This window comes from Anas platyrhynchos, chromosome 1 (genome assembly GCF_047663525.1).
Source record: "Anas platyrhynchos isolate ZD024472 breed Pekin duck chromosome 1, IASCAAS_PekinDuck_T2T, whole genome shotgun sequence".
Classification (NCBI taxonomy): Eukaryota; Metazoa; Chordata; class Aves; order Anseriformes; family Anatidae; genus Anas; species Anas platyrhynchos.
In genome coordinates, this window is record NC_092587.1 from 198,444,274 (window position 1) to 198,458,373 (window position 14,100).

The 14,100-nt window shown below is 42.7% G+C and overlaps 1 protein-coding gene across 3 annotated transcripts in view; it reads left to right on the forward strand.

Moving 5' to 3' along the window:
* Nucleotides 1-7,713: 7,713 nt before the first annotated feature.
* Nucleotides 7,714-14,100, forward strand: part of GRM5 (glutamate metabotropic receptor 5) — a 278,090-nt gene continuing 271,703 nt past the window's right edge. For 2 of the 3 annotated variants that reach the window (XM_027467154.3, XM_027467164.3), the window contains exon 1: nucleotides 7,716-8,281. The gene's annotated coding sequence lies outside the window, so the exon portion shown is untranslated. Of the gene's footprint in view, nucleotides 8,282-14,100 lie in introns of all 3 variants that reach the window. The other variant, XM_027467141.3, reaches the window with a different exon arrangement.

Genomic DNA, 14,100 nt, shown 5'->3' on the forward strand with positions numbered 1-14,100 from the left:
AGGGACCCCACATGGAGCAGGGGCAGAGAGTGACCATGAAGGAGCAGCAGAGATGAAGCGTGAGGGACTGACGGCAGCCCCAATTTCCTGTTCCCCTGTGCCGCTTGGGGGGAGGAGGTGGAAGAACGTGGATGGAGGGTGGTTTTATGTTGCTTTTAATTCTCACTGATCTAGTCTGCTAGTGATAGGTAATAAATTACGCTAATGTCCCTTATGCTAAGTCTGTTTTGCCCATGATGATAATTGTTGAGTGTTATCCCTGTCCTTATCTCAACCCTTAAGACCCTTTTCATCATATTTTCATCAGATGTTCTTTTGAAGAGTTAAAGTGAGGGAACAGTGTGGTGGGGTTTAGCTAGTCATCAGTGTGAAGCCACCACAGCTTAACAGGGTAATTTTTAAATGCTTTTTTTTTTCTCTTGTTTAATGAAAAGCATTTAGCATTAGGTCTTCCTGTCACCTAATCGTACCAATTTATAATGGAAGTAGCTGCTCCTCAGCTAGATAGTCTTGCTTCCACAAATCAGTCATTTTTATGGTAAATTTATCTGAAACCTGCACAGGAATGAGACTAATTGCATCACCCAAGTACCGGTTCTCCATTGATTATGAAGGGAGTATGGACAACTAGAGTTGAAAATCACATTACCATAGTACATGTTTGATGGGGAGAATCCCACTATGTACCCACAAGCAATCCCTAGGCTTATCAGACATTACTGGAAAATAATTTTGATTCATGAGCAATGAAATTATCCAGCCAGCACAGTACCATGGCTTAACTGGTCTGACCATCAGTGAAGAAGACAGAAGAGATATTGAGAAAACACTAATTATAAATGACTGTCCTACTGTGTTTTTTTTTTTTTTAATTTATTTTAACAAAGCTGTGCTAGACATAAAATATCATATAGCACCCAACACGCAAGCTGCTTTTCCTTTTGTTGTATTTCCTTTTAGTTGGCAATGATATTCAAAGAAAAGAATCTATCCTGTTACATAGATGGTTACTGTGAGCACCACTCACTTTGACAGAACAAGCTTTTGGGCTGTTTGTATAGATAGATTTACCTAATGGGAAAAAGAGATCAATATGTAGGTGATCAGAAATACATTTGGTATTTAACTATAGTTTACAGTCATGTAATTACTCATTTACTTCTCCAACCTCTTCCGTTTCTGGAATGAACCTGCTTCACAATCTCAAGAGCTTGCTCACTGCTTGAAGTCATGCCAATAAAATAAAAAAAGCGGTGAACCTGCTTCTTCAGTGGGCCATGCAAAAACTTAATTTGAGCAGAAACTATAAATTTCTGAACAACATACATTCTCTTTGTTGGTGTCAGAGAAGTAGTCATCTTCAAAATACAAAGACTTTTTGTCCACTCAGTGTTCCTATGGTAACTACAATAATTGTTTACCTGGAAGAGCAGTATTGGGGATTTGTAATTTCAGGCTGCATACCAAACATATGACCCATTTTGGTTACTGATGGGTTTACTTCTTTCTCTCTCTCTCTCTTTTTTTTTTTTTTTTTTAATCTCCTTTGATGCTCTACAGGAAGGAGAGAAAGGCTGAAATTATTTTGTGACTATGTCTCTTGTGTCTTTTGCAAGTTATCTTTCCCACCTGATGTTTTGCACAGAAAGAACTACAAGGAAGGAGGCAGAGCTGGCTCCAAGTCACCTTCTGTGGTAAGTGGACTGCCAAGCAGCCACGTGCTGATTCTAGTCTGTGTTTCTGCTGGAGCAAGACTGTTTTGTGCTACGTATTTCCCAGTCTTTTGCCAACCTCCTTTGTTCATGGAGGGAACAGGAATCAAACCACTGTGTCAGCGGGAGGAATTAGCTGGCCAAGAATAGCTAGAAACAACAGTGCTTCAGCTGAAATTCACCAGTGGAGTGACTAGTATGTATCACTGCAGTGATGTTTTGCCACTTTCATTTGGAGGACAGTTTTGTTCACCTGAAAGTCATCATGTTTTCATTCTGTTATGTTTGTTTCCATGCAGGGTAGTCCTGAGGGTGTCTCTTCAACCAAAGGGTGGTTCTCAACACTGGAAATAAAATTCATCTATAAAAAACATATTCTGTATCTCTGATATATGTTATATTTGAGCAAATTTTGGGTACTATGATGAACAAAGTTCCCATGGAAGAACCAGTTTCAGAGCCTACATCTCCCCTGCTCTGTTTTCATATGAATCAATTACAATGGCAAAGATCTGATCTCATTATGAGTAGTTTTGGTGGCTTTGCAGGATCAAAAATCCTGTCCCCATCGTCTCTCTGCTGTTCAGCAGAAGATGCCAGTCTGGAGTGCAGATGTAAACAGTGGTGAGTTCAAAACCACACAGGAACCTACCAATTGAGTTTCACTCACTCAATACTCTACTCTCACTGCAGAGCAATGATAGCATATCACATGGCAGCATAATTGGAGGTTTCACATTCTTCCAACCTTATTAGAAGCACTCCCCCACTCAAATCTGAACACGCTGAATAGAAATAGGAAAATCAGTTTCAGATTTTGAATGACACAAATTTTTTATTTTTATTTATTTATTTATTTATTTATTATTTTTTTAATGGAGAGTCACCTTCATTTCTGCAAATTTCAGTATTGAAGTCTATTTATACCCCAAACTCTCATTTTAATGTTTCCATTCTGATTGCCTTTAACTAAAATCCTCATACATGAGTTTTAAGTCTATTTTTTCAAGGGCACTGGAATCCTTTGGTGGAAAACAATGATGGGAATTGCCTCTGAGATGGTAGATAGACATAAAATGCACACATATTTAACATAAAGATATGGAAAATAATAGAGAAAAGCAGAAGAAATCACATTTAAAAATTAATTTTACAAAATTGAACATGTTTATAGCAAAATAACTTCATAGAGACCTTGACTAATAGGAATAATAACTTTATTCATAAAGGTAAAATGTAAGTCAAATTTCCTCAGTTGGAGTTACTGACCCTGAATTAATATGAATCTGAGAGCTCTATTGCTGTGAAAGTTCTACCCATTTTGGCAAATCCTGCCACTTTAGACATGGAATGAAAAGAGCAAAGAAGAAATTAAAGGGAGGAAATCTAGAACAATTCCATAGAATAAATTAAAAAATTTGTGTTAGATTTATATTCAGATGTCCTGCAAACTGGTTTAATTCTCCTAAATAATGATTTGTAGGCAAATCTGGGGGCATCTTTTAGTTGTATTTGACACATCCCATTACTCACTGAAATCTCTGTAGACATGTACAAGTTTGTGCTTCTCTTTCACACTGTTCTTGCATGTATCCTTCTCAGAGGTCTGTATTCTGGTCTTACTCTCCCATGCCCTGTTTTCTAATAATGGACACAAGAGACAGACCAAGAAAGGACAGACACCTCCAGTCTGCAAGCATAAGTATACTTACCCAAGGACTGCATAACGCTGAAGTAGTGTCATAGCCAGGCTCAGTCTGGGATTTCTGAGTCTTCCCAGATACTAAGAGCTGGGCCATTTCCTTGCACAGAACTAGAACAGTCTTGGCATAATTGGGCGTTTCAGTTCCTCATTTACACCTACGCACAGCCAAGAGCCAAAAATTACTCATAGATTCCTTAAATGCACACCAGCACAACACAGATATCCTTATGAGGAATAGGTACCCCTCAGAATCTGTGAAGAGAAACAGGCATGCCTCTTTCTTCATCACCCTAAAATTAATGTTTAAGGTAGGTCAGGTGAATTGCACACTACAAAAACCTATTTCCCCATATTTAAAGAGAACATATAGTTTATTTGCAAATCTCTACCAAATAGACATATAAAGCCAGACCATCACTTTCCTTGAGGTTTGAAAGGCAACACCAAATAAGGATTCTGAGAGTAGCACCCTTATTATGCACTGGCAGACTACTATTTTCTTTTACAATGTGTTGTAAAGCATAATTTGCACTTTTAAACTCTCCTTTTGCATTGTAGACTTGCCATTCATACACATTCATGGGAACCAATAATAATTATCTTGATTTTAATTATTTTAGGAACTATAAGCGTGCTAGACTGATAGATTCCCACCTTGCTCCATCTTCACCTCCTTTTCTAGTAGGGAGTAAATAGTGTTGTTTTGATTAGGTTTTACATATATAAATACATTCATATTATTATTATGCTTATGCCTGTATTACAGACAACTTTGTAAAAAAGCAGCATCTGGCTCATTTTCATGATCTCACCTTCTTGTCCACATTCTGTCTTTGTGCTACCAGTGTCCCACAGGTTTATTAATTTTAGAACTGAAGAGAATTCAAATTGGTAGTCCTTCAGCTTCATTGCTTTTAGTCTTAGAGTGGTGGAGTGGTTAGAATGCTCTTTGAAGATACTGATCATACCTGGAGACTTCATACTTTTTTTTACCTCTGTGATTTTCTGTATGGATCAACTCCTCAGAGTGGAGTTTCAGAGCACGTGCAGATTTGCCTAATGTGTTAGTGTCCATAGATGCTACTGCTGCAGAAATAATGAATGTTGCTAGTAGTGGGCTCAGAAAATGTAGTCATTATATCTCCTCATCCAGGCACTGATATGCTTATTTTTTAATGAGGACGTTACAAAGTGGCACAGGAAGCTTTCGTTTTGTTTATTTTTAAAATAGTATCAGAATAAGAGGAAAAAAAAATCCTGGTAGGGAAAAAAATAATCTTCCATCAGTTGAAAAGGCAGTGACTACCTTTATGGGTTCTGCAAGATAGATGGTAATGAAGGGATGGGAGGATGGGAAGGAAGAGAGCAAAGGAAAAGGGAACCCGTTTAAAATGTCAGTGTGAGGCATTAAGAATATAAGTGCCATGGCCACCCCCATCCATTCTGTTTGCCTCTTTTAATCCTTGATCCAGCTGCTCCAAACATCTGGCACAGTGAACTCTGGGCTCTGACTCACGGGGAGTCCTTGGGGATATGTGTGTGGGAGCTGCTTTGCATCCAGTGTCGCTGCATCCATGTGAATCTGTGTGTTCTGCTTGTGTGGGGATCCTCTCCCTCACCTGCTGCAGCCACCCACCATCATCCCAGCCAGCTGGGTGTCTCCATTACCAATGAGAGGTGGCTGCTTTCTGACTCCTTCATCACAAACACAGTCTCTGGGAGACCAAGAACTGCTGTGACAGCCCAGCTGAGCAACAGCATCTCCCCTTTCTGCAGATCCCTGACACTGCTTCTTTCCAGGAATGTTGTGCACTGGAATTACACTTTACTCCCCTTCCCCTTCTACAGACCCATCCTTATCCTCCTTCTTCTGATCTGTGCCTTCTCTGTAGATATCTGCCCCTTCTCTATAGGTATCTGGCCCGTATTTTAATCTGTCTCCAGCCTGAAATTGCTGGGTTTCCATTAATTTCACAGCTCATACTCTTTTGGGTGGGAAGATGATGTCTGAGAACAGCATAGGAAGAAGGATGCTCCTTCTTCATCACCTGACCAGGGCACTAGCAGTAGTGGGGAGCCCTTGTAACTACTGAGCTCTCCCCTCTCATATAATCTACCCCCATACCTTCAAGAGGCAACCCCCCAAAGTCCCTTGGAGCAGAGTAGGGGAAACAAATGGCTGGAGCCACATGCACACATGCTCACAGTGCCCTCTGCTTTAAGGGCTGGCTGCTGAAATGGTGTCAGTGGCAACAGGAGCCAGGAAAGCTGAGGGAAAATATGAAGCAGGTGCTGGCTGATGGGCTTCCAGCCAGTCCCAGGCTGGGACTGAAGGAGGATGTGAAGGAGAAAGAGGCCAGGCGCTGCACCTGGCAAGCACAAATGGCATTCCTATCCTTCACCCCTTGGGATGAAAGGGGTGGTCAAACTGGGAATCTGGTGTTAGAGAGGCAGCAGTAAAAGGATCATAGGATTAGGAGCATAGATGGAGCCATAGCAAGACAATCCCTCTTCCCCTGCTCCCCAACAACTTTATCAAAGTTACCCCAGCTGGGCAGAGGTGCAGCTTGGATGTGTCAGTGCATCAGTGCAGTCATTCTGTGGGAGCCACGACAAGTAGCAGCCAGGATTTAGGTCATTCAGTATTCATTATAAATAAATAAATAAATATAATATTTTAAGCAGCAACCCAAAGAGGGGGGAACCAGCAGAGAGTGCCAAGCTGTGGTGCAGCGGCAGAGAATGGCTGTTAATTCTCGAAAATGGATGCACGAGCTAATCCTCCCCTGCAAATACAGCCTAATAAATGGTTGGACCCAGCAGCCTTTTAAATGCCAGATCAGCTCTTACTTAAATGGCATTTTGCTTTTTTATTTATTTATTTTACTTTTATTTATTTATTTACTAAGAATAGCTTTGAATTAAGAGATGATCTCCGTCCGGCGTTGTGTTGCGATGGTTTGTTGCCGTTTGCGACTGTTGCTGCGAGAGTGCTGGGAGGTGATGAGTTTGTCAGGGCTCAGGCCATCTAGGACCCCTCACACACTCACACCCCTACCCACACCTCCAAAATCCCTCCCAAACCATCGTGCCCGACCCTGTGCTGTGGGTCCCTGCTCGCTCCGGGCAGTGTGCTGCAGCCGGTGGGAGAGGAGCAGGACAGCTGAGTGTGAATGAGAGCAGACTGGGATGTGTAGGGCTAAGACGTGAGGAGGAGAAGGAGAGAGGGAGGGAGGAAGCCTTGGGAGTATGCAGGGATGCTCGAAAGGAAAGTAAAGCCTCAGCCGGCTCCAGGAGGGAAGGGCTAACCGAGGAAAGCTGCATGTGTGGGAAGCTCATAGTTAGCAGGACAGGGAGGTGCTGAGGGTTTTTTTGGGGAGGTGGGGAAGCTGAGATGGAGGGCGCCGAGCTCAGGGGCAGAAGATAGGCGACGAGGAATTCCACTCTTGGGGCTGCAGGAACGGTCCCAGGGGTGCTGGCTGTGGAGGCGGGGGGCTGTCAGGGAACGGCAGCGCCCAGGGGTCCAGGGAGCCCGGGGGGGGGTTCCGGGACGGGGGAAGAGGAGATGAACAAGAAGGGTGCAAGTGACTCTTGCTTTGGGGACAAGCGGAGGCAGCCCGGGAGGGTGGGGAGAGGAGCAGGGAGCACATCCCTCCGGCAGGGCTGGCAGCCCTTGGCCGGTGCACCGCTCCTCGTCTCGCCGTGCCCGGTGCTGTCGTCTTGCAGCCAAGACAAGGAAGGGAGAGGGCAGCTTGCCCTTCCAGTGGCAGGTAGCCCTTCCTTTGTGCTTGGTAGCCCTGGACGTTGGTGGATGTGGAGGGGGTCGCTGCTCTCGCACCCCCTCTCTCCCCTTGTCAAGGAGCAGCAGGCAGAACCCAGTACTGGCAGGCTGCTCGCTTTCCTAGAGGGATCTGTGCCACTTGGTGGCACTAAAAAGTTGCTCTGGCGCCCGGCTCTCTCCCTGCGAGCCCCCCCTCTGCCCCCCCCAGCCCCCGCAGGTGCAGGAGCCACCGTGCAGCGCGGTCCCCGAGGGGAGGCGAAACTTTGGCAGAGTGAATTCCCTAAAACCCCGCCGAGACTGAAGGGGTGAGCTCTTCCTCTCGACTCGGTTTAAAACAGACCCTCCCGAAGGTCTTTTTTTTTTTTTTTTCGGTAATGGTGTTCGGAGCCGAACGCCTGACAGGAAGGGAGGGGTGCGGCAGGGAGGTGTCCATAAAGACGGGGGGACTTTCAACCTTCCGAGCACCTGGAGAGATCTCCCTGCGGGGAAAAAAGCAGGATTAACCCCTTATAAATGCAGAGAGGTTGCTGCCGTCTAGAAGTGAGGAGGGGCTGAGGTGTTTAAGCCGGTGGGTCAAGCCGCAGCAAGTATTTCGGCTGACCAAGGCTGTGGTGGCAGGGAGCAAAGCCCCATCTGTTGTTTCATTGTTTGTTTGTTTATTCCTCCTCCTCCTCACGCCTCTCGCTCCCCCTCCTCCCCGCTTAAATCCAGGGACCATTCACGCCTCTTGCAAATGAGACTTGGGCGATGCTGAGCGAGCAGCGTGTTGCATGGCGTGTGTGTGTGTGTGCATGCATGCGCGGGGGAAGGATTCTCGGTGCTCAGCGTTTGCCTGTGATCAGAAGAAAACAGGATGTGCCCATAGCTGGAGGAGTGACAATGCTAGCCGAGTGGGGCTCACCTGCTGGTGATCTTTGCAGAGGCATTTGAGGATTATTCAGCTCCAGAAGGTCTGTTGCGAGGAATGCTATCTCTGCCGTGGCTGAAAATAGGAGGTGCCTACCTCTACCCGTCTTGATTGCTGCTACCGAAAGGACTGCTTTGACACCACCGTAGGAAGGAACGATTGCTCCCACAGACAAGGTAATGCTGCGGGGTGGGAGAAGGGATTCGTGAACCCCCGGTTGCGGACAGAAACCCGGTGGATGCAGGAGGAACTCTTTCCCCTCCCTCCCTCCTTCCTGCTATTGCTCCGTGCCCTGGTTGCCGGAGGACAAGCAAGGCTATTGAGGGGCAGGCAAAGCAGCCTATGGGGCACACCTTCAGAGGCTGCTGAGGTACCTGGAGGTTGGGGCACTGGAGGGCAGTGGGCACTGACCCCTCCCAAGGAGTGGGGTGTATGTGGGGCAGAAGGTAATGGGGGTGCTGCAATACCTGGGCTTGGTGATGCGTGTGATATATCCCTTCCATTCACCACTGGGGATTTGCCTTGCCATAAAGGGAAAATGAAAATGGGATGTATTTGGTTTATTTTTTTTCGGAGACAGCCAGGCTGAGCCCATCCACGGACTTTTCTGTGTGACCTTGGGACAAATCACTTTGGCTCTGCTTGGCAACTCCCATCTGATCCTTATTTAATAATGGGAGATAATGCCTCTACATGCAAAAATGATACATTAAGAACCGAGTGTGACACCACTGGGGAGACAGAGACCTAAGAACCGGTGTGCATGCACACATATACGTGTGCATGCCCAGCCACACAGTTGTAGCACAGCAGGTAGCTATTCCGGGAGTTAACCTTGTCCAATAGTTTCCTCTCCGACCCAGCTCTGAGCACCCAATGCATTTATAACAAAAAGTGATTCTGCAAAACAACAGTGACCACCGTGGCATTTTTTAACCACTGGTTGATTTTCAGATTATTTTTTAACCCCTTCCCCAAAAAAACCTCCGATGAGGTGAGCGCTGGTGCTGGTGCTGCTCAGCACCATGGACAGAGCCGGGGCCGGCGCCCGCCCCGCCAGGTGCCCGCAGCCCGCAGCAGCGCTGCGCCGCATCCCGGGGCTCCTTTGCTCCCCTCGTGCCCCTGCCATTCGACCTCTCCCCCTCTCGACAAGGGCTTTCTGGTAGGTAGGGGTGGCTGGGAGCTGGGGGGCGACCGAGCATTTTGTTTCTGCTAGTCCTGAGGACAAAGCGGGAGGACCAGCTTTAAAGCACAGTGTCAGAGGGCTGTTTTGAAAATACATCACTTTAAGCAACCCTGAAATGAGAAAGTGTATAACGGAGTTAACTGCTGGGTTCTTTTCATTCTCTATACCTTTATTATTATTATTATCACAGTATCCCTAAACATCTTTATCACACACTAACATTCTGCGCATTTTCAAAGACTTTAACTACATGATAATATATGTGCTATATGATCAGGGACGCCAGCATTAATCACTATTTCAACTGATCAGAGAATATTTATGGTGTCTCTATATAGGTTTTTTGTTGTTTTATTTGCCAGCCAATGTATCATCTTTTTGTTTGTTTTATATTGTGGTAGTACTGGAATGCCACTCCAATGCAACTCTTGTTGTGACTTGCTAGAAGATAGATGTTCTTATGGTGGTTTTTTGTTTGTTTGTTTGTTGGTGGTGGCGTTTTTTTTGTTGTTGTTTGTTGTTGTTGTTGTTGTTGTTGTTGTTTTGGAATTGCTATTGCTTTTCCTTGATCACTTCCTCCAGATCATACAGTTTTGCTAATTATTAAAATGTCTCGGATTACAGCTGAAATCACACCAGAGCTATTAGTTTCTGCGTCATGTGGTATAGCAGTAATAAGTAGTATATTCAGCAGAATTGCAAGTTTTACTGTGATGTTAAGCACCTACACATTAGAAAAAAAAAATGTTTCATTAACCAGAAAGTGTGTGTGCATGTGAGAATATAGGGAAGAACTTCCTGTGATTGGTAAGGATCTTGCTGATAATTATAGCCTTCTATGTTTATTATCTATGAAGGCATGCATGAGATCTGCCTACTAGTCTGTTATTTTCTGTGGCTGCTCTGACCAAATGGTTAGAAATCTTCTGTGCTGCTTAGTTTTCTTCTGTATCTAAGTCAAATTGCAGAAAACTGTTTCATAGTCTCTCCTGTTGTATAAGTCTGTTTCTTTTGTCAAAGGGCTTGATCCAAAACCTGCTGTAATTCACGGAGCTGAATTTTTTTATTATTTTTTTATTATATTTTTTTAGTGAATGGAAAAGTTGAGTGACAGTAGCAGTCTCAAAACATATTAGTGTGTTCATATTCATGTTTTGCAACTAATGACCGTTAGAGTGCATCAGGTTTTGTGTGAACAAATAGAATTACCTCTGAGGAGTGAGTGTGTGGGACCTTCTGGAATTTGAACCTTTCTATAGCATTGGGAACAAGGTAGCCAGAATAATTTGAACCCAATGCTTAGTGTTTGCAATGCCAATAGTCGTAAGAATTGAGCAAAAGCTTAGCGTCCTAAATGTACACTGTTTGCTCCCATTGTTCCCTGTTGATAAGAGCTGAGAGGTCTTTCTACTTATATAATCACTTTTCTAAGGTTGTTCCATCTTCTGTCTCCCAAAGATCTTCACTGCAAGAAAAGTAGCAGGGCTGACTCTGGACCAGTAATTCAGTTGCTGCCTGCTTTGTCTTCTATGGTGATGGAACCTGGTTTAGTTCCTTGGGATATATTGATTTGATTCATATCTATGCCTATATTGACATTTGTTATCTCACATCTGATAGCACAGAATTAATTGCATTGCGTGCTGTAAATGAATGCCCAGAAAGGCTTTCATTGGCAGGTACATGGTTGTAGGCTATATATACATAGGCTATAAGTAAATTTGTCACTGAAAATCAATGGATTTTGGGGCCATCTTTTTTTTTTTTTTTTTTTTTTTTTTTGTGATTTTTCTGATTGGGGAAATCCTTTAAGGAGATATTAAACTTATGTATTTTTTAACAGATGATAAATCATCAGCATTCTTCATGTGTTTAGCATGTAGCATATTTCCAAGTGCTTTCCTGGATCAGGCTCTGGGTTCTTATTTCATCACAGCACTGTTCTGTGGTCCAATAATCTTGAATTTTATTTTCATTATTTAAATCTGCCTGAAGATTTAGAGACCATAAACTACAGGTTATAAGCTTACAAAAATATAACCAATAAGATAAATGAAAGAAAATATTTCTCTTTTGCTCCATTTTTTTTTTCCTGATAAAAAATAACTGAAATCAAAACCTCCCTTTGCTGAGTTTTCATTTTACCTGTAGAAACCACACAGCCAAAAGAATTCACTGTAAAAAAGACGGGTCCTTCACTCTGGGGTCACTAGTGGGCGCTGCTATAATAATGTAAGTCACAGGAAAGGGTTTAATTCTTAAGGTTTAAACAGTTACACCTGCTGTAGTGGAAGACCTTATGAAAAGTCAGATGTGCCCCATGTATAAATTCTCAGCCACAAACATAGTGGAAATTAGCTCTCTGTGAACTGCTGTGGGATTTTTTATCAAGTTTTAATTAACACAGTTGGATATTAGAGCTCTTTCTATTTGTTTTGGTCTATACAGACGGTAATTATAGATGGACTTGTGTTTGAGGATGAAATAAATCATTTTAAGAAATAGATGATCTTTCATGGAATATTACAGATCCTCATTTTCTACTCAGTTAAACCTCAACATGAAGTAGCTGGAAGTCTGCTCTAAAGGAACAGCTGAGAATTTCTCCTGACAGAGATTGGCGTAAAGTTTTTCCTGCCAGGGAGAGCAAAGGTTAGAGAAATGTGTTGAATGCTTCATCATATCTGTGTCTTCAGTCACCTGAGTAGCCCTTAAGTTTTCAACTAGAGCAAGAGTACACAAAGACCAGATAGGCAGAATTATGTTTTCACTTTAACATTTCCGCAGTCATTCCAAGTGTGAAGCTAGTGCAGCAAAGGACTGAGACTCAAGTGCCTGTCAGCTATTGTTGTGACTTCAGGATTAGTTTATAGCTAGATTCATAGCTGAAATGTGATAGGAACCTTGATACACCAGTAATTAAGTGCCTGATTCAATTTTGTCCATCTTTCAGTAAAATAGTAGTAACTCCCTTGATGCTGAACAGTGTGAAAAATAAATTTGACCCTAAATGCTGTGCATCTTGATTTGCTTGTCCATCAATGAAAACAAGTAAATGCAGGTAAATCATTAATTTGGAAACGATTTCTACTACTTTATGCATGTGTTCAAGAGTTCTCTGTCTATGATGCTGTTGATATCACTGTTCTCAATCTGAAGTCTACAGCATGTGAAACTCCCTGTAAGGTTTAAGGAAACTCCTTTTAACTCCCTCCCATTTAACACAGGAATTATATTTAAGCTTCTGAAATTTTTACTTCATTTTGTTTTGGTAATCATACTGCTTGTAATAATAAACTTCCAGTAGAAGGAAAGAATGGAATCAAAATGTGGAATGACTTGTATGTGATTCTCTGGGAATAAGATAGCAGCACAATTGTACATTTGAACAGATAGATCCCTTGGCAACCTTCTTTTCAGGGAGGAATGGAGTTCTCCAGGAAATGTAATTTGTGTGCTTAGTCTATCAACTCACTGCTCAGCCATCTTTTGTCCTAGAATGCAATACGTTACCTAACTACCCTTGTGGCACCTCTGGCATATCCAGTGATATCTAGGGAAGAATGACAGGCAATGGGCACAAACTGAAATACAGGAAATTCTGTTTAAATATAAGAGGAAAACAAACAAAACAAAACAACCAACCAACCAAAAAAAAAAAAAAAAACCCTCATTATTTTCAGTGTGCTCAGACACTGGCTGCCCAGAAAAACTGTGGAGTCTCCAACCTTGGAGGTATTCAAAACCTGAATGGACATGATTCTGATTTACCTGCTTTAGCTGAACTTGCTTCCATGAGGTTAGATGGACCAGATGACCTCCAGAGGTTCCTTCCCATCTCAGCCATTCCATGATTTTTAGGAGAGCAGGAGTAAGACCACAGAATCAGATCTCTGTTATACAAATGCAAATCCATAGTAATTTAGTAGGCTCACTTAACCATGTCTGTATCAATTTCAGGTTGCTTCACCGTATCATGAAAGCCCACAGAAGACATTGACTTCAGATACTTTTGAGTCCTAAGCCTAATACTACATAACATAAGTAGTTTGCTTGGTGCAATTAGTAACAACATTGAAAATCTCAAGTAAATTGAATTTCAATGTAGTACAGCAGGGTATAAGAAGACAGTTCATTAATTCTGGAACAACTCCAGTCAGTCACTATCTGGCCCCTTCTTTTCCCTTGGAAGCCATGGAGTGGAAGGATTTGACTGCTTTTAAGATGCTCTTGGGCCCTAGGAACACCTCAGCCCTGATATCTGCTGTTATTTTTGAACTAGAATTATAAAGGATACCTTCAGCTTTACTTCATTCTTTATCCTGTAGTTTTATACTGATAGATACAACAGTGGACAGAGAAGAGCAAACAGTTGTTCGTTGGAGTGAAGCTGATAAAAATGTCCCTGCCCTCTCTTTCCCATATACCCTATATAGAAATTGTTTAACCGAAAGATGTAAGTCCAAGGACAGTATCAGTAAACCTGACCAGAATCCTCGGAATGTGTGCTGTAAAATTAAAATGGTGGATGAGGACTGGATTCTTTTTGAGTCATAAGCTCACTCCACCCCACCCAGTCTCTCTCTATTTGTGCATATGCAGCTGCATAGGCAGCTAGGTTATAAAAATACTTCTAATTGTATATCCAGTTACAGTCTGAGGCAAGGCTAGCATTTGATCTCAATATAGTTGTGCTCTGTACATGTAGCTTTAATTTGAAGAGCTCAGAAGCATCCATGTTTTAAATAGCAGAGTACTATGTCTGTTAAAATGCTAATAAGTTAATAAATATTTAAAATATTTTAATAA